Here is an 18,292-nt window from a genome sequence, read left to right as displayed (position 1 = left end):
TTGGAGTACTGAAAGTATTATTGACAAAGCCATCTTTGAATGTATAGTTAGTTTTGAATCAAGTGGATTTATTGTTGCTAATATATCGTGAGTTTTTGAGTTTTTCCCCAGAATTTTTAAAATCTTAGTTCTAATTAAAATATTGAGAATCTATATAACTTTTTTTTCAATTTCCCTAATAAATCAAAGTTATAGCAACTATAAGTTTAGCAAAATAAACTCTAAAAATTGTAATTAAGTCAATTGGATTTAAAAATAGCCAATAATCGCTACTGTATAAAAAGTAATATTGTTTTTAAAATGTTCAAATTAATCTCATCGACAAAAAAAGCTTTTAAATAATGAAATTAAACCAAAATTGAACTTTACATCAGGTAAGCTGTCTGAGGCGTTGGCGGTGGCCTCATTTTAATTCCTTTCATCTTAGGCAAGATCAAAAGGAACATAATTTTAATTCTATTTAAAGTTTTTGTACGTAGTGTGACGCAAGCAAAATTAGGTCATTTATTTGGTGCTAAATTATTTTTTGACGAACTCGCGGATCTGTTTCTACAAATAAAGAGTTTTGTTTGTTTAAATTTTTTTCTGAAATGAGCAATCAACCCGGCAATATCAATCAATCTAAGCGCCAGAGGTCTGCTCGATCATGTGAATGAAAATACTTCAAAAGACTTAAGAACTTGGAATTGATTTTGACTTGAAATTTTCAAATTGAACGTTAGCTCGAAACTCTTTTTTCACTTTCAACCTTAGATAACTTAATATTTTGATTTTGAATATCACATTAAATTCAACATTTTTCAAAGTTGTGTGGAGATGGACATCAGTTTGAGAGATAGTTGAAATAAACAATATGTATGAAGCTAAGGTAAAAAAATGTCTGCAAAACAAAAGAATAACACGCAGTAAGGAAAAATTATTTATTTTACTCTCTTGAAAAAGTTGGACTCTCTATGTCTACTGCTTTTTTGAAGGTCGAGGCTGTAGATATACGGAATTACGAAACAACAGAGCATCGGGGTGTTCAGCTACAAAACAACTTGCTTACGGTGCAAACTGTATTGGTCGGCAATATAGCAGAGGTGTCTTCAAAATCACGACGTCAGAAAGTGACTTTAATATGGTTTTTCATTTCAATGTTTGGTGATTTCATAGCTCCGGGTTAAAATTGAATATTTGTCTTGCAAAACATTTTCAATCAAAAAGTTTTAAGCTGCCGACTTTAGATCTATACTGACATGAACTTTCGCCACAAACTTGAAAAAACCTAGTTGATCCATAAAAATGATCCATGCTTTGTCAAAGAACAGTATTATATCATTTTTATTAGTATTATGATAAAATTGTTGGCTTAACTGTAACAGGTTGGCGGTTCTCATAAAACAAAGCTCCCCAATTATTCTTCGCATCATAGCCGTCAGGGAATTATTATCCCTATTATGGTATGTTTAACATGGATAGAGGCTATAGTTTTTCTGACCACTCAGGTTGGGGCTATAATGGGGAAGACCTCGAAGTTCTCGTTGCTTCAATCACATGAATATTTACTGCTCGTGCGATGTTCTTTATTTACCTGTCTTCTGATTACAAAATACAAGAGTTTGAGGCACTAGTCAACGTTTTATGTGATATATATGACCTTATTTTTTTCCGATAAATTTTTATGAATCTTACGAAAAATGAATTTTGTCCTGTTTTTTAGGGTTTCCAAGTACTCCATTTTGCAATGAAAATTGAAATATATTTTTTGAGGATCTGAAAAAAGTACATGGGTTATGTTCACGCTTTAGGTAAAAAGTCCAGAGAATATTTGATATATTAAAGAACCTGAAATACTCTATGTCAATTTATTTGAGAATTTATTGTTTTCGGATGTTATCCGGTTTCCTAAATTTTTAACCTCTTTTCTTATTTGCTCTTCAGCAATGATTGTTTATTTTATCTTGTCCTTTGGACATTTGCAGTTTCGGTTGTATGAATTTTTGTCTCATGAAACGAAGACTTTTTGGTTTTTCGTAATGTCTTCGTATATGATAATCTGAACGAGCTCATCAACTACACGGCACTCAATGTTAGTTATTCAAATGAATTGCATTTTTCTTCACCAGACTTGATTTGTCAGATGACCTGCATCTTTTTGGTTTTTTGGTGCTTTGTGCGTCCAGCTATGCAACATTTTTCGCTTGTGTCCGGTTTGGTTTTTTTTATTGTTTGTTTGTTTTAGGTACTGGTCCGCTTGTATGGTTTTTGTTTGTTTGTTTTTTTGTTTTTTTTGTTTGGATACACGAGTTTTTTGTTGGTTTGTTGGTTGTTGTTGTTTGCATGGCTCTTTGTTTGTTTGGTTAATTGTTTGTTTGTTCTCTTTGCGTGTCTTTTGTTTGGTGGCTGGTTTTTGGTTAGTTTTAAGTTTTTTATTTAATTGTTTTTTGTTTATTTGTTTGTTTGTTCGTTTGCTTGTTTGTTTGTGTGTTTTGTTTGTTTGTATGATTGATTGATTGCATGTTTTTTGTTTTTTTTGTTTGTTTTTTTTCCAACTTGGTATTAAAATTTTCCACTTACACTCACCAACCGGAAAACTTTATTATAATGAAATTAAACGAAAATGGAATTTAACAGCAGGGAAGCAGTCTGAAACGTTGGCTATGACGTTATTCTAATTCTTTTTATCTTACGAAAGAGCAAAAAGAACATAATCGCCAATCGTTTTAGAGCGTTTGTGCGCAATGTCGGGGAAAAAAAAGTAATTCCTTCATTTGGTACTAAATTGTTTTTGTTTTGAGGAAATAGCGAATCTGTTTTACAAATATGAAACTTTGTTAGGTTAAAAAGTTTTCCGAAATTCGCAATCAACCCGACCACATCAATTTACGCTCCAGACGTCTAATCGGTCATGTGAATGAAAAGATTTGAAGAGACACAAAAGTTTAGAAATAATTTTGACTTATATTTTTTAAATTGAACGTTAGCTTGAAACTCCTATTTGACTCTCAATCTTAGATAACCCAATATACTGATTCTGATGATCACATTAAATTAATTTTAAATAGGAAAGTTTTAAGTTGATGATTTTAGATTTATATTGACATGAAATTTGGCCACAAAAGGCAACACCCAGTTGATCCATGAGCTTGATAGATTCTTTGTTAAAAAAACAGTTTTATATCATTATTATTAGTATTATCATGAAATTGTTGGCTTAACAGTAAGTGGTTAGCGGTTTTCAAAAAACAAAACGAATTTTGGAAAACAGTGCAGCGGTGTGTTTTCAGATACAAAAAAATTGCTTACGGTGCAAATCTAATTGGTCGTCAATATAGCAGAGGTGTTTTCAAAGTAATAACTTCAAAAAGCAAATTTAAAATGGTTTTTCATTTGAATTTTATTTTTTATTTTATAGCTCAAGAGAAAAATTGGATATTTGTCTTGCAAAATGATTTTTAATGAGAAAATTTAATGCTGCTGACTTTAGTTCAATATTGACATAAAATTATGCCACCAAAAAAACTAACCCAGGTGATCCATACGGTTTATCCATGCTTTGTCATAGAACAGTATTAGATCATTATTTTTAGTTTCAAGATGAAATTGTTGGCTCAAAAGTAAGTGGTTGGAGGTTCTCATAAAATTATGCTCGACAATTCTCATTACATACGAAAGTAATTCGGTTCTTTCCCTTTGTAGCCACCCACGAAATCATAGCCCCTATTATGGTATGTTAACAATTAATGGGGGATGAAGTTTATCTGGCAACTAAGGCGGAATGGGCTATAATAGGAAAGACCCAGACATTCTTTCTGTTTCTTTTAAATGAGCATTTATTGCACGTGCGATGTAATTAATATACTTGTCTTCTGACTTTATTATACAAGAGTTTGCAGCACCAATCAACTTTTTATGAGTTATATATGACTTTTTATGACTTCCAAGAAACTTTTACAAACTTTCTCCCGTAAAGAATTTTGTACTGGTTACCGTGCTTTTGATAAAGTTTTACAATTCCTCTGCAATCTCCAGGATATAATGCAGATAACTATGTATGATATCTGGTGATAAATGAAATTTTTGTTGGGTAAAAATTACATGGCAATGAAAGAAAGGTTCAAGGCTTTTTTACAATATAGAGGGTGACAAAACTTCCAAAGAAAAGTATAATTAAATGTCTTTCTAAGGATCTGATAAAAAGTATACGGGTTTTGTTCTTGCTTTCGGTAAAAAGTCAGAGCAAATTTGATACATTAAACAATCGGAAATATGTTCATTTTATTTTGGTGGAATGCTTAACATTTCTTACGTTTTTACCTGTTTTCTTATTTGATATTTAGCCATATTTTATCACATTGTGTGCTTTGGACCTTTGCACATTCGCTCGATTATAAATGTTATCGCACGAAACGAAGATTTATTGGATTTTGGTAATCTTTTCTTTTCTGGTAATCAGAGCGAACTCATCAATTATACAGAACTCACAATTAGTTATGAAAAAGATTTGAGCCTTTCCGCGCCAGCCTTCATTTGTCAGATGTCTTTCTGCTTTTTGGATCCTCGGTGCTTCGTGCATCAAAATGTTGCACATCGTTTTTGTTTGTTTCTGGTTTGTTTGTTTGGTTGTTGGTTTGTTTTGGATACTCGTCGGCTTTTTGGTTGCTTTTTTTCGGGTACTCGTTTTTTGTTGGTTTGTCGGTTGTTGTTGTTTGCATGGCCCATTGTTTTGTTTGTTTGTTTGTTTGTTTGTTTTTTGTTTTTTGTCTGTTATTTTTTTGTACGATGGTTTGTTCATTTGTTTGTTTATTTATTGGTTTAAATGATTTTTTGTACTTATCTTGTTTAGTCAATTGTTTGTTTTTCTCTTTGTTTGTCAGGTTGCGTTTGGCTATTTGTTTCGTTGAATGTCTAATTGTTTGTTTGTTTGTCCGATTTTTTGTTTGAATGTTTTGGATCGTCTGTTTGGTTTCTGGTTTGGGTCATCTTGTTTGCTTGCTCAATGATTTTTTTGACTTCACGCTCTTTGATTGTTTTTTGCCTAGTCGTTTGCTTGATTTGTATGTCTATTCGCTTCTATTCTTGCTTAGCTGCTTTTTTGGTTTTTTGTTCTGTGCTTTTTTTGTTCTTTTGCTTGTTTGCTTGCTTGTTTCGTAGTTTGGTGTTTGTTTGTTTGTTTGATTGCTTGCTCAGTTTTGTGTTTTCTTGTTGATTTTTTTGGTTGTTGATTATTTTTTATGATTGTTTGAATATTTGTTTGTTTGATTATTTCTTTAGTTGTTTTGTAATTTTCTGTTAATTGTTTTGTTTGTTCGTTTGCCTTCAGCTTTGTTTGCTTGTTATTGCATAATGTTCGTGTTTATTTGTGTTGTTTCTTTATTTGTTTGTTCACGTGTTTGTTTATTCGTTTGTTTACTTGCTTGTTTTTTATTTCTTTGTTCGTTCGTTTGTTTTTGTTTGTTTGTTCATTTGTTCGTTTCTTTGTCTGTCTGTTTGTTTGCTTGTTTGTCTGTTTTTTGTTTGTTTGTTTTGCAAGTTTTTTATTTGTTCGTTTCCTTGATTGTTTTGTTTTTTGTTCTTTTTTTGGTTTGTTTGAGTTATGGTTTGTTTGTTCGTTCGTTTGTTTGTTTGTTTGTTTGTTTGTTTGTTTGTTTGCTTGCTTGCTTGTTTGTTTGTTTGTTTGTTTGTTTGTTAGCTTGTTTGTTTGTTTGTTTGTTTGTTTGTTTGTTAGCTTGTTTGTTTGTTTGTTTGTTTGTTTCTTTGTTTATTTCTTTGTTTGTTTATTTGTTCGTTTGTTTTGCAAGTTTTTTTGTTTGTTCGTTTCTTTGTTTTTTGTTTTTATTGTTTTGTTTTTGGTTTGTATGTATGATGGTTTGTTTGTATGCTTGCTTATTTGTTTATTTGTTCGTTTGTTTCCGTGTCTGTTTGTTTGTTTGTCTGTTTCTTTCGCTTGCTCAATTGTTTGTTTTTTTGATTGTTTGTTTTTTGTTTGTCGTTTTGATTTTTGTGTTTTGTTGGTTTGTTTGTTTGTTGTTCTGTTTGTTTTTAGTGGCTAGTTTCTTTGTCTTTTTGTTTTTTTGTTTTTTTTTACTGGGTTCTGTGTGTAATGATTTGTTTATTTGTTTATTTGCTTGTTTGTTTGTTTGATTGTTTTGATTGTTTGTTTATCTGGTTTATCTGTCTTGAATGTCTGATTGCTTGTTTAATTGTTTCTTTTGTTAGTTCTTCTGTTTTTTTGTTTCTCTGCCAGTTTGTTTAATTGTTTGTTTTTTTTTGCGTCTTGTTGCTTAATGTTCCTGTTTGTTTGTCTTCTATGTTTATTTGTTTGTTTAATTGTTTGTTTGTTTATTTAATTACTGTTAATTGGTTTCTTTTCTTGTTTTTCATTTGTTTATTTTTTTCGCTACTGTGTTTCTGTGTTACGTTGCTTGCTGGCTTGTTTTGTTGTTTGTATGTTTGTTTGTTTCTGTGTAATGTAGTTTTTTTAAAGTTGTGTTTAATTGTCCGCCAGTTTAAATGATTGTTTGTAAATCTGTTTGCTTGATCAGTTGATTCATTGTTTCTCTGTTTGTTTATCAAAAAGCGTTTAGTTTTCATTTGTTTCTTATTTAATTGCTTGTAGGCTTGTTTGTTTTTTTGTTGGTTTGTTTGCTTGCTGGTTAGAATGTTTGTTTGTTTGATTGCTTGTATTATATTTTTAAATTTAATCTTTTAGTTTTTGTTTTCGTTTTTTTGGTCTGTCTGCTTGTTTAATTGTTTGTTTTTTTTTGTTTTTGCTTGTTAATGCTTTGTCTTTTAGGTTTAATTGTTTTGCAGTTTCTTTTGTTTGTTTACTTGTGTGTCTATTTATTTGTCTGCTTGTTTGTTTGTTTGCTTTTTCTTCAATCTTCTTTTTTGATTGTATCAGAAATTTTAGGATTTAATATTTTTGTTTTTATTGTTTTTGTTTTTGGTTTGTATGTATGATTGTTTGTTTGTATGCTTGCTTGTTTGTTTATTTGTTCGTTTGTTTGCTTCTCTGTTTCTTTCGCTTGCTCAATTGTTTGTTTTTTGATTGTTTGTTTTTTGTTTGTCGTTTTGTTTTTGGTTTTTTGTTTTTTTTGTGTGTGTGTGTGTGTGTGTGTGAATAATGACTTGATAGTTTGTTTATTTGTTTTTTTGTTTGTCTGTTTGTTTCGTTTGCTCAATTGTTCGTTTTTCTGATCGTTTTTTGCTTGTTCGTTCGTTTGTTTGTTTGTTTTGTTTGTTTGTTTTTTTGTTTGTTTGTTTGTTGTTTTGTTTGTTTTTAATGGCTAGTTTCTTTGTCTTTTTGTTTTTTTTGCTTTTACTGGGTTCTGTGTGTAATGATTTGTTTTTTTGTTTATTTGTTTGTTTGTTTGTTTGTTTGTTTGTTTGTTTGTTTATCTGGTTTATCTGTTTGAATGTCTGATTGATTGTTTAATTGTTTCTTTTGTTAGTTCTTCTGTTTATTTGTTTCTCTGCCGGTTTGTTTAATTGTTTGTTTTTTTTTGCGTCTTGTTGCTTAATGTTCCTGTTTGTTTGTATTGTATGTTTATTTGTTTGTTTAATTGTTTGTTTGTTTATTTAATTACTGTTAATTGGTTTCTTTTTTGTTTTTCATTTGTTTATTTTTTTCGCTACTGTGTTTCTGTGTTACGTTGCTTGCTGGCTTGTTTTGTTGTTTGTATGTTTGTTTGTTTCTGTGTAATGTAGTTTTTTAAAAGTTTTGTTTAATTGTCCGCCAGTTTAAATGATTGTTTGTAAATCTGTTTGCTTGATCAGTTGATTCATTGTTTCTCTGTTTGTTTATCAAAAAGCGTTTAGTTTTCATTTGTTTCTTATTTAATTGCTTGTAGGTTTGTTTGTTTTTTTTTGTTGGTTTGTTTGCTTGTTGGTTGGAACGTTTGTTTGTTTGATTGCTTGTATTATATTTTTAAATTTAATCTTTTAGTTTTTTTTCGTTTTTTTTGTCTGTCTGCTGGTTTAATTGTTTGTTTTTTTTTGTTATTGCTTGTTAATATTTTGTCTTTTAGGTTTAATTGTTTTGCAGTTTCTTTTGTTTGTTTACTTGTGTGTCTATTTATTTGTCTGCTTGTTTGTTTGTTTGCTTTTTCTTCAATCTTCTTTTTTGATTGTATCAGAAATTTTAGGATTTTGTTTTTTGTTTTTATTGTTTTTGTTTTTGGTTTGTATGTATGATTGTTTGTTTGTATGCTTGCTTGTTTGTTTATTTGTTCGTTTGTTTGCTTCTCAGTTTCTTTCGCTTGCTCAATTGTTTGTTTTTCTGATTGTTTGTTTTTTGTTTGTCGTTTTGTTTTTTGTTTTTTGTTTTTTTTTTGTGTGTGTGTGAATAATGACTTGATAGTTTGTTTATTTGTTTTTTTGTTTGTCTGTTTGTTTCGTTTGCTCAATTGTTCGTTTTTCTGATCGTTTTTTGCTTGTTCGTTCGTTTGTTTGTTTGTTTTGTTTGTTTGTTTGTTTGTTTGTTTGTTTGTTTGTTTGTTGTTTTGTTTGTTTTTAATGGCTAGTTTCTTTGTCTTTTTGTTTTTTTTTGTTTTTTACTGGGTTCTGTGTGTAATGATTTGTTTTTTTGTTTATTTGTTTGTTTGTTTGTTTGTTTGTTTGTTTGTTTGTTTGTTTGTTTGTTTGTTTGTTTATCTGGTTTATCTGTTTGAATGTCTGATTGCTTGTTTAATTGTTTCTTTTGTTAGTTCTTCTGTTTATTTGTTTCTCTGCCAGTTTGTTTAATTGTTTGTTTTTTTTGCGTCTTGTTGCTTAATGTTCCTGTTTGTTTGTATTCTATGTTTATTTGTTTGTTTAATTGTTTGTTTGTTTATTTAATTACTGTTAATTGGTTTCTTTTCTTATTTTTCATTTGTTTATTTTTTTAGCTACTGTGTTTCTGTGTTACGTTGCTTCCTGGCTTGTTTTGTTGTTTGTATGTTTGTTTGTTTCTGTGTAATGTAGTTTTTTTAAAGTTGTGTTTAATTGTCCGCCAGTTTAAATGATTGTTTGTAAATCTGTTTGCTTGATCAGTTGATTCATTGTTTCTCTGTTTGTTTATCAAAAAGCGTTTAGTTTTCATTTGTTTCTTATTTAATTGCTTGTAGGCTTGTTTGTTTTTTTGTTGGTTTGTTTGCTTGCTGGTTAGAATGTTTGTTTGTTTGATTGCTTGTATTATATTTTTAAATTTAATCTTTTAGTTTTTGTTTTCGTTTTTTTGGTCTGTCTGCTTGTTTAATTGTTTGTTTTTTTTTTGTTTTTGCTTGTTAATGCTTTGTCTTTTAGTTTTAATTGTTTTGCAGTTTCTTTTGTTTGTTTACTTGTGTGTCTATTTATTTGTCTGCTTGTTTGTTTGTTTGCTTTTTCTTCAATCTTCTTTTTTGATTGTATCAGAAATTTTAGGATTTTGTTTTTTGGTTTATTGTTTTGTTTTTGGTTTGTATGTATGATTGTTTGTTTGTATGCTTGCTTGTTTGTTTATTTGTTCGTTTGTTTGCTTCTCTGTTTCTTTCGCTTGCTCAATTGTTTGTTTTTCTGATTGTTTGTTTTTTGTTTGTCGTTTAGTTTTTTGTTTTTTGTTTTTGTGTGTGTGTGTGTGTGTGTGTGTGTGTGAATAATGACTTGATAGTTTGTTTATTTGTTTTTTCTGTTTGTCTGTTTGTTTCGTTTGCTCAATTGTTTGTTTTTCTGATCGTTTTTTGCTTGTTCGTTCGTTTGTTTGTTTGTTTTGTTTGTTTGTTTGTTTGTTGTTTTGTTTGTTTTTAATGGCTAGTTTCTTTGTCTGTTTGTTTTTTTTTGTTTTTTTACTGGGTTCTGTATGTAATGATTTGTTTATTTTTTTATTTGCTTGTTTGTTTGTTTGTTTGTTTGTTTTGTTTGTTTGTTTATCTGGTTCATCTGTTTTGAATGTCTGATTGCTTGTTTAATGGTTTCTTTTGTTAGTTCTTCTGTTTATTTGTTTCTCTGCCAGTTTGTTTAATTGTTTGTTTTTTTTTGCGTTCTGTTGCTTAATGTTGCTGTTTGCTTGTATTGTATGTTTATTTGTTTGTTTAATTGTTTGTTTGTTTATTTAATTACTGTTAATTGGTTTCTTTTCTTGTTTTTAATTTGTTTATTTTTTTCGCTACTGTGTTTCTGTGTTACGTTGCTTGCTGGCTTGTTTTGTTGTTTGTATGTTTGTTTGTTTCTGTGTAATGTAGTTTTTTTTAAATTTTGTTTAATTGTCCGCTAGTTTAAATGATTGTTTGTAAATCTGTTTGCTTGATCAGTTGATTCATTGTTTCTCTGTTTGTTTATCAAAAAGCGTTTAGTTTTCATTTGTTTCTTGTTTAATTGCTTGTAGGTTTGTTTGTTTTTTTGTTGGTTTGTTTGCTCGTTGGTTAGAATGTTTGTTTGTTTGATTGCTTGTTTAATATTTTTAAATTTATTCTTTTAGTTTTTTTTTCGTTTTTTTTGGTCTGTCTGCTTGTTTAATTGTTTTTTTTTGTTTTTGCTTCTTAATGCTTTGTCTTTTAGGTTTAATTGTTTTGCAGTTTCCTTTGTTTGTTTACTTGTGTGTCTATTTATTTGTCTGCTTGTTTGTTTGTTTGCTTTTTCTTCAATCTTCTTGTTTGATTGTATCAGAAACTTTAGGATTTTTTTCTTCTGGTGTTCTATGTCTGTCTGGTCATAAACACAACGTTATCCCACTAGAGAAACCATTTGCAGCAATCCAAGTGAGCTTGAACTTTATAACTGTTCAACACTTGCAATTCCGCTACACAATATATTACTGTAATGTTCGTGCAAACATTGGCCCCAAGTTTGCGACAATTGCGTTCCATCATATTTTTCAATCCAAATCCCAGCGCACTGACAGACAAGGAAGCCTAATGGTCCAACAACAAAAATCTACTCAGTCATTACTCCCCCCAAACCTGAAGGTCAACTCGTTATACATTACATTTTTTAATCCTGCTATCGACAAACTTGTATCGGCAAACTTGAAAGCCCACCAATTGTAAAACTCTCAAGATTCAGTTCCCTTCACGGGATTTCCTCTATTCAACACAGTGTGGACACTGCAACCACCGTAAATACTTCTTCCATCTAGAGCACCACAAGCTCAAGGTACAAGTTTTTAAAACACTTTAATGACTTTCGCGAACAAAAATTCAAGAGTAACAGCATTTCTCCGCCGGTAACCTTTCTAAGCACGTTTCAAATGAATCTGCGGAATAAAAAGTTAATGAAAATAAAACTTTTACATCCATCCATTTCTCAAATAATAATTGACCCATTTAATTTTCAAAAAGTAACAATAATTAAATTTTCGAATATAACTTCTGAACTCTTAAGTTCTGTAACCTTATGTGCTCGTCGCCGTTACCAAAATCTAAACCTATTGACATATACAAAACTGCTTCTGTATTAATTCTAATAATTCTGTAATAATTCTCGAAAACTCGACTTTTAGTTTACTGAGTGAAAAATCGTTTAGTAGCTTAATCACTGACAGGAATCCATTAAACTTTTGCAAAGCTCAGAAAGCTCTAATAAAATCTCTCTTTGTCAATGTAAAATGATTATATCGCCTCTTTAAATACTCGACACACATGGATTTGGACATATGGCAACAAAATAGTAAATTAAAGTCATTTTGTCAACCAATTCATACGACTTCCCGTGTTCTTGTATCGAACCAGTTCTTATATCGAATACGTTTAAATTCCACAAAAAACTATCTAAAATCTTCAAGGATATGCAGTTAACCGTTCGCATTAAGCGACCCTTTGTATCGCTATATATCAAAATTTATAGTGGAAAGGGTTACGTTACCCCCGAAGAATCTAGTGCCTATCGTCAATCAAAAGAAATCGAACTTTTTTGTAAAGAAATGATTTGGGGCCTGCATCATAAGGTTCGAATCGGCAGAAAATGAACGATTACGTTATTTCGGAAGCTGACAACATCAACTTTGATTTGCATGGAATTTTGCTTCATCAAAAGAAATTTAAAACAAGCACCTTTTATTCTACTGAGTATAGATTACCTGTAGTAGCTTATGCAATAACAGGATACCATGAAACATTTGCAAAGCTCAAAAAGCTCTAAGGTCTGTTTTTTGTAACGATGTAACTTAATCTCACCAATAACATTTCTCAACTTTTTTTCGTGATTCCAACAATTTTTTCTGAGTTGAATATATGTTTTGACTGATGGCTTCGACCATTTAGTTTTATAGAAAATTTTCTAGATTTCTATACGGTTCAAACTTTTTCTTTTTCGTCATTTACAGGAAGTCTTTTTTATAAGGTTGAGCCTTTGATGTTCAGATGCCAAGCAAGTGATGATTTACAGTTCTCGCAGATCATATTTTTTAATTATAGTGCCCTGAACACTATGGTGTCGTAAATTGTTTGCGAAGTTTTGTATTCTGCTTGTAATTGTTAATATTTTGTAGTTTTGTAACTTAGTCTCGTAATTAACAGGCCCAATAGGCTTCCTGGATGATGCAATTTATTTCATATATTTTATTCATGTCTGTTATGACATTTGAAAACATTTTTTTCAAAAACATATTTGGATTTTTGAGCATCATTTTTTTAAAACCGTTTTTGTTTGATTCGTAACTAAGTCTCTGTGAAGAGAGATCACAATTTTTTTTTCGTATGAGCTATAATTTAATCCATTTAACGTTTCATTTTCAACCAATTCTGTATCGGGTTTGTTAGTACTCTTACTACGAGACTTCATTAAATGTTTGAGATTTTTAAAGATTGGTAACTTTAAAGGATTTTTGTTTTTTTTTTTAAATCATAACATTATTTTAGGCCCATTAGATTTAACATAACATATTGCACACTTGAACCTTTTAATGCTCTTTCGCGAAAGGTTTAATTGAAATTTAACTATTTTATTTTGCCGGTATTTGTCCGTCGTTTTGTAGTCGTATGACGTACACTGGACATTGCCAGGTCACGGCTGCTTCCCCTGGAGATACAAATGAACATGTAAATTTTTTCAGTCAATATCTAATGATATTAATCACCTTGAAATTATAAGTTTTCAAAAAATAAGCGCGTTTTAGAACTTCACCCTTTTTTGCTCTTTTTTTGGTGACATGTTACCCAGTTGCACTGAGGACAGGTCCCATATAACTTCTAATGAAGCTCAGGATGATTTTTTTCTAGGTTTTTTCTTATGCTAGTTTGATTTTGTTGTGATTTCTTTTTAATATAAACATCATGTTTTGGTCGTAATTAATGTTTGTTAGTTGAGTTTTATTATTGCCCTTTCTAGTAGTCCTATTATAAACAACTTTTCATCGGCCCTCTAGCGTGGCATTATCGTATTTCTAAAATATCGAAAAAACTTTAAAATTTTATGCAGTATATATTTATTCAGTAGCAGGATCTTTACTTGGTAGAACGATATTTATGTTTATTTGTTTGCACGGTTTTAAGTTTGATTGTGTTTTATCTATTGTTTGTCATTGTTTATTGGTGACTTAATTAAGATCACGAAATGTCATTATTAATACTCAAATATCATTTTGTTGTTTAGAAAAAGAACGAAGAGCGAGACAAACGTTGACATTTATTCTATAAGATTATAATCCGCGCCCAAAATAATACATAATCTGAAATCAAACAATTTTCCTATTTTGTGATTCAAATGGCTGAATGTCGAACAATGAGAATAACTTTAGTTGGACAAGGCGGAGTCGGCAAGAGCGGTCTTATCTATCGTTACTTAAACGGTGAGTCTCTTCAGAGCTTCTCAAAAAAGAAATAGACAACGATTGAAAAACGTAAACAGTTTTTGAATGCATTTACTGCTATTAAAGATAATTACAAAAAAGCACTGTATTTTGCTCAGATCTGAAAAATTTGAAATTTAATTTCTTATAGAGAAAGATAAGGTAAAATGCATTGAAAAGAAAATCCTGGTTGCTCTGATAAAATTCCATATAAGATGAGAGATCCCAGTTGCATTACAAGATTGTGAAACATTCTAATCTGAACGCTGCAATCTCAAATCTCATATGAGAATATTTTCAAATTGTTGAGATTTTAAAAACAAGTTCTTATAAGTTGATCAGCAAATAAATATCGGATCAAAAACGGATATCAATTATTTCTGTCCTGATAATTTTGCAGCTTATGTATTGTAATTTTTGAAGAAATTAACTATTTCAATCAAAAATCCAAATATTTTGTGGTACTTTTTTTTACAAAACTAATTTTTCATTTGACGTCTGTTTGGCGTTCAAATAGGATCTATTCTGTTTAGGCCCCCAGCGTCTTTTTCGCCCCCGTTAAAAATTATTTGTTGTTATATAGCACGTTACTACGAAAAAAATAGCGCCTGGGGGCAGTAAAAAATATAAGCTCACTAAGGTGACTGGGGATAAAAAGAATAGATGCTTGAAATCTGGTCAAAACTGAGAGTTCGCAAGTGTAATTCTCTATGAGGGCGTTTTGTTTTTTGTTGTTCATGGAAATTTATATAAAAATTTTTGTTAATTCCCCTAGGGACTGTTGAGTTAAATTTTAGTTAAGACTAGGAAAGATCTAGTTCGATAATACCAATTTTTCTATCTCAAACATTTATTTTGGTGCTGCTCATAGAAAATGACCTGACAGTAAAAAATATGCAAAATCGTGTTGATGCAGGTCAACGTGATATCTCCCGATGATCAGAACTTGGAGTTTAAGGTAAAACTTTGATATAAAAAAAAACTTTCTTAACTGATGTTGGTGAAGTAATGTTATTGCATAACGGCTGCTATATTGAACCGAAAGGTTGCCTCTAATTTGTTCAAACCATAAACCTATCAGTGTACATAAACCATAAGTTTGAGCGGCTAACTCAACCTCAGTGGTTATGGTAAAAGCTTAAACCAGCTCGATGATCTTTCTTGTAGATACTAATGACACGTTCTCAGGTTAGGAGAACAATGTGTTAAGTGCGGGCAAGATACAACTATTAAACTTAGGAGCCTAATGGGGCCTAGGATTTTGATTGACGCTCCGTAAAAAGACATCAGATCCGCAATTCAAAATTATTTTCCTTCTTAAGGAAGAGATATACCGTCAGAAAAGGGCTAATTTTTTTCCGTTGTTGGATGTGTTGGAGAATCCCACGATGATTTCCCAGCATGACTAAGAGAAGAAGCACGCTATTGGATATTCGGGAGACTATAGTTTATCTCAGGTTTCAGATTCCTTGAGGCAAAATTAAGACATTTGACTGCATCCAAACAAAACCAACCTTTTTTCCAAAAGGCAGAAAACTTACAGTTCATATATCAAGCAATGATTTCTGCCTTAACAGGTAAAAAAATGATCATAATGTAGAAAGAAGTGGGATACAAATTTAAAAAGACCTTCAGAAAATCGAGTGAAAAGTATATTGGTAGCAAAAACAATGGTAACTTGTGCAATAAATGTGGAGGTAAGCCACACAGTAGCAAGCCGTTTCCGGTTTTGAACAAAAAAAGTAAAGCTGTCAAAATGCGGGGCAATTTGCAAAAATATGCAGAAAAACCCAGTCCGGGTCAGGTAAGTTTGACCAGCACAACATCTTCTCCGAGGAGAAGGGTCTGATCGAATATCTTCTGATATGGAGAGGGGAATGTACTATACACGAGAAAACGTGTTTAATATGATAGCGACATGAGAGTACGTTACACTAAAAGACTAAAAAAATGTTAATACCAGTGCTGATAGTACTGTGATATCAACAATCATGTGGATTGAGTTTGGTAAACCTCAGCTAGATGGGAATATCAGAGGTCTTGAAGCCTATGAAGGTCATCAACTGAGCCTTGTGTAATAACTAACATATAGCAGTTTTGCAACCGACAAAGAATTTGGACTACTTGGGAGAGACATACTAGCCCAAGAAGGCGTCAACACACTGTTTGATGAAAAACTACCGGCAGTCAAATGACACAAGGCGCATGTGAAACTTAGAACGGGATCAAAACAGATGTTTGCAAGGCTGGAAAGATATCTCTACCTCTACATGACAGGGTCAAAAAGAAATGTGAGACGATGGTATGACGGAGAATCTTGGAGTCAGTGCAACCTGGTGGGGTCTTAAATGCATCTCCAGTAGTTTGGCCGCGGAAGAAGATTAAAGCTCTTAGACTATGTGTGGATCTGAAAGTTCACACTCACGGCAAAGTTACGGAAAAAAGCAAATGCAACTCTAAACCTATCTAAAGCGTTAATTTTCTTGGTTACTAAATTTCAAAGGAAGGAAGAGCACCTAATCCGAAATTTGTTGAGAAAATCGTAAATGCAAGACCACCATCAAATATGATACAACTAGAGTCTTTCATCAGCTTAGCAGACCTTTATGCACGAATGATACCCGATTTTGTCACAAAAATGTTACCTGTGAACGAAATTCAAAACGGCAACTTCAGACGGGAAAAGAAGAACAGAACGCTTTCAACAAATTAAAAATCCATTTATGTGTTAACTCATTTGGTCACCCTAACAGCTTGACGAAATAAACAACCGTGACAACAGACGTTTCAGAGAAAGCAATAGGTAGAATCCTCCTGCAGGAAGGATATCTTATCGACTACCTCTGAAGAAAGTTGTCCCAAGCCAAATATAATTACTCCAATATTGAGTGAGAGGCACTTGCAATCGTTTTTATTGGTCACAAGATTGAAAAATTTTCTGCTCCGACGGAGGTTCATTCTGCAAACTGACCACAAACCTCTCAAATATCTCTTTGCACAAGATGAGGAGTTTCCTAAAACAGCACCGACAAAATTCACGAATTCGAATTGAAATATAGGCCCAGAGGGCAGATCTTCTTCGCTGATGCTTTAAGCAGACTAGATTTTGATGACATTGATGACAATGATCGAGTCAGTTTTGCTCTCGACAAAATATTTTTCGTTCAATCAAACATGGTTACGCAGTCAGACATCAGAATTCAGTTGGGATCGAATCGACTTTTCTAAGTTGTCTCAAAAGAATATATAACGGAAACTGGAAACAGTGCTCCTAAGCGGAGAAATATTTCGAATGACGACTCAAGTATCCACAACGCATTCATCTTTCGAGGGATTGTGGCTTTCATTCCCCCCAAACTAAGACATGTGTTCATGATGAAAGCTCATGAGACCAACTCAGACAAAAATTCAACTGAAACAGCACACTGAATCATAATTTGATGAACCGGCATCAGTCAAAATTTTCGTCAATATGCTAGCAATTTTAGCAGACGCCGAGAAAACAAGCACAACCTGGGGAAAACAGTATCTACTTGGCCAAAAGCGCAAGTTTGGGATAGTTTCCGTATGGAATTGGGCTACTTTAAGAATCAAGGTAATATATTACTAATAGTAGACGCGGATTCAGGTTGAATAAAAGCCTTCTAAGGTGCACTTGAGTCATATCTTTGCAGGTTTAGGGATACCAAAAACGTTATTCTCTAACAATGGTCCCGAGTTTGTAAGCTATGAACTTAAAAAGTGATGTGATTCAATGGGGATCAAAAATTTGGAGTCAACCATCTACCATCAAGATAAAATGGACTTGCCGAGCGAGCTGTCCAAACAGTAAAACGGACCATTCAAGTCTGCAGTCCAAATCTGATTGTGTCAGTTCGCGCATTCCTCAGCGGGTCAAGAGCGGGCTTTGATGACACACCGAAATACTTTCAAGACGCGGGGGAAAACTCCTGTGGAACTATTACTAGGACGCAAAGTGAGACTTCCAGCAGTCACTGACTTTGACCAGTGTTTACCAGTCCTATTCAAAACAACGAAGAGATCGCCAACAGTTCCAGCAACCTTAATTTTACGCAATGGAACAAATACTTCATTCAACCAGCCAGAGAATTTGAACTAGACAAGGCTTTATAGTGAAAAACAAATTGCTCCTGGCAACCAAATTGGAACGTAACAACTTCAAAACTGGATCTACTGATCAGCAATCTACTGACTCACAATATGCAGGCAATAGCGCCACAAGAATTCCAAGGAAAAGTAAAAAGAACCAGAAAGATTTGGAGATGGTATCCCAAATCTTGCTTAAAAAAGGGAGGATTTGATATATCACAAAGATCTAATTCGACCTTCCCACCCTCAGTGATGACCATAAACCAGCTCGATGGTCATCACTGTAGATACCAATGATACGTTCTCAGGTTAGCAGAACAAGGTGCTTAGTTCAGAAAAGTGCACTAATTCTGGCCATATACGGCAAGGGGAGAAACTTGTTCACACTTAAGTGTAAATTAACCAATATCAGTTTATCTATATAAAGAGGATACTGTAAACTTTCATACTGTTAGTGAC

The 18,292-nt window shown here is 32.1% G+C and overlaps 1 protein-coding gene across 2 annotated transcripts in view; it reads right to left on the bottom strand.

The window, feature by feature from the left end:
* The window catches only part of LOC142351252 (protein BCCIP homolog), a 443,863-nt gene that overhangs the window by 205,491 nt on the left and 220,080 nt on the right, over nt 1-18,292 (bottom strand). The gene's annotated exons all lie outside the window — the stretch shown is intronic.

Source organism: Convolutriloba macropyga, chromosome 12, assembly GCF_964194025.1.
Source record: "Convolutriloba macropyga chromosome 12, txConMacr16.3, whole genome shotgun sequence".
NCBI lineage: Eukaryota > Metazoa > Xenacoelomorpha > Acoela > Convolutidae > Convolutriloba > Convolutriloba macropyga.
This window is presented reverse-complemented; position numbering and strand designations above follow the sequence as displayed.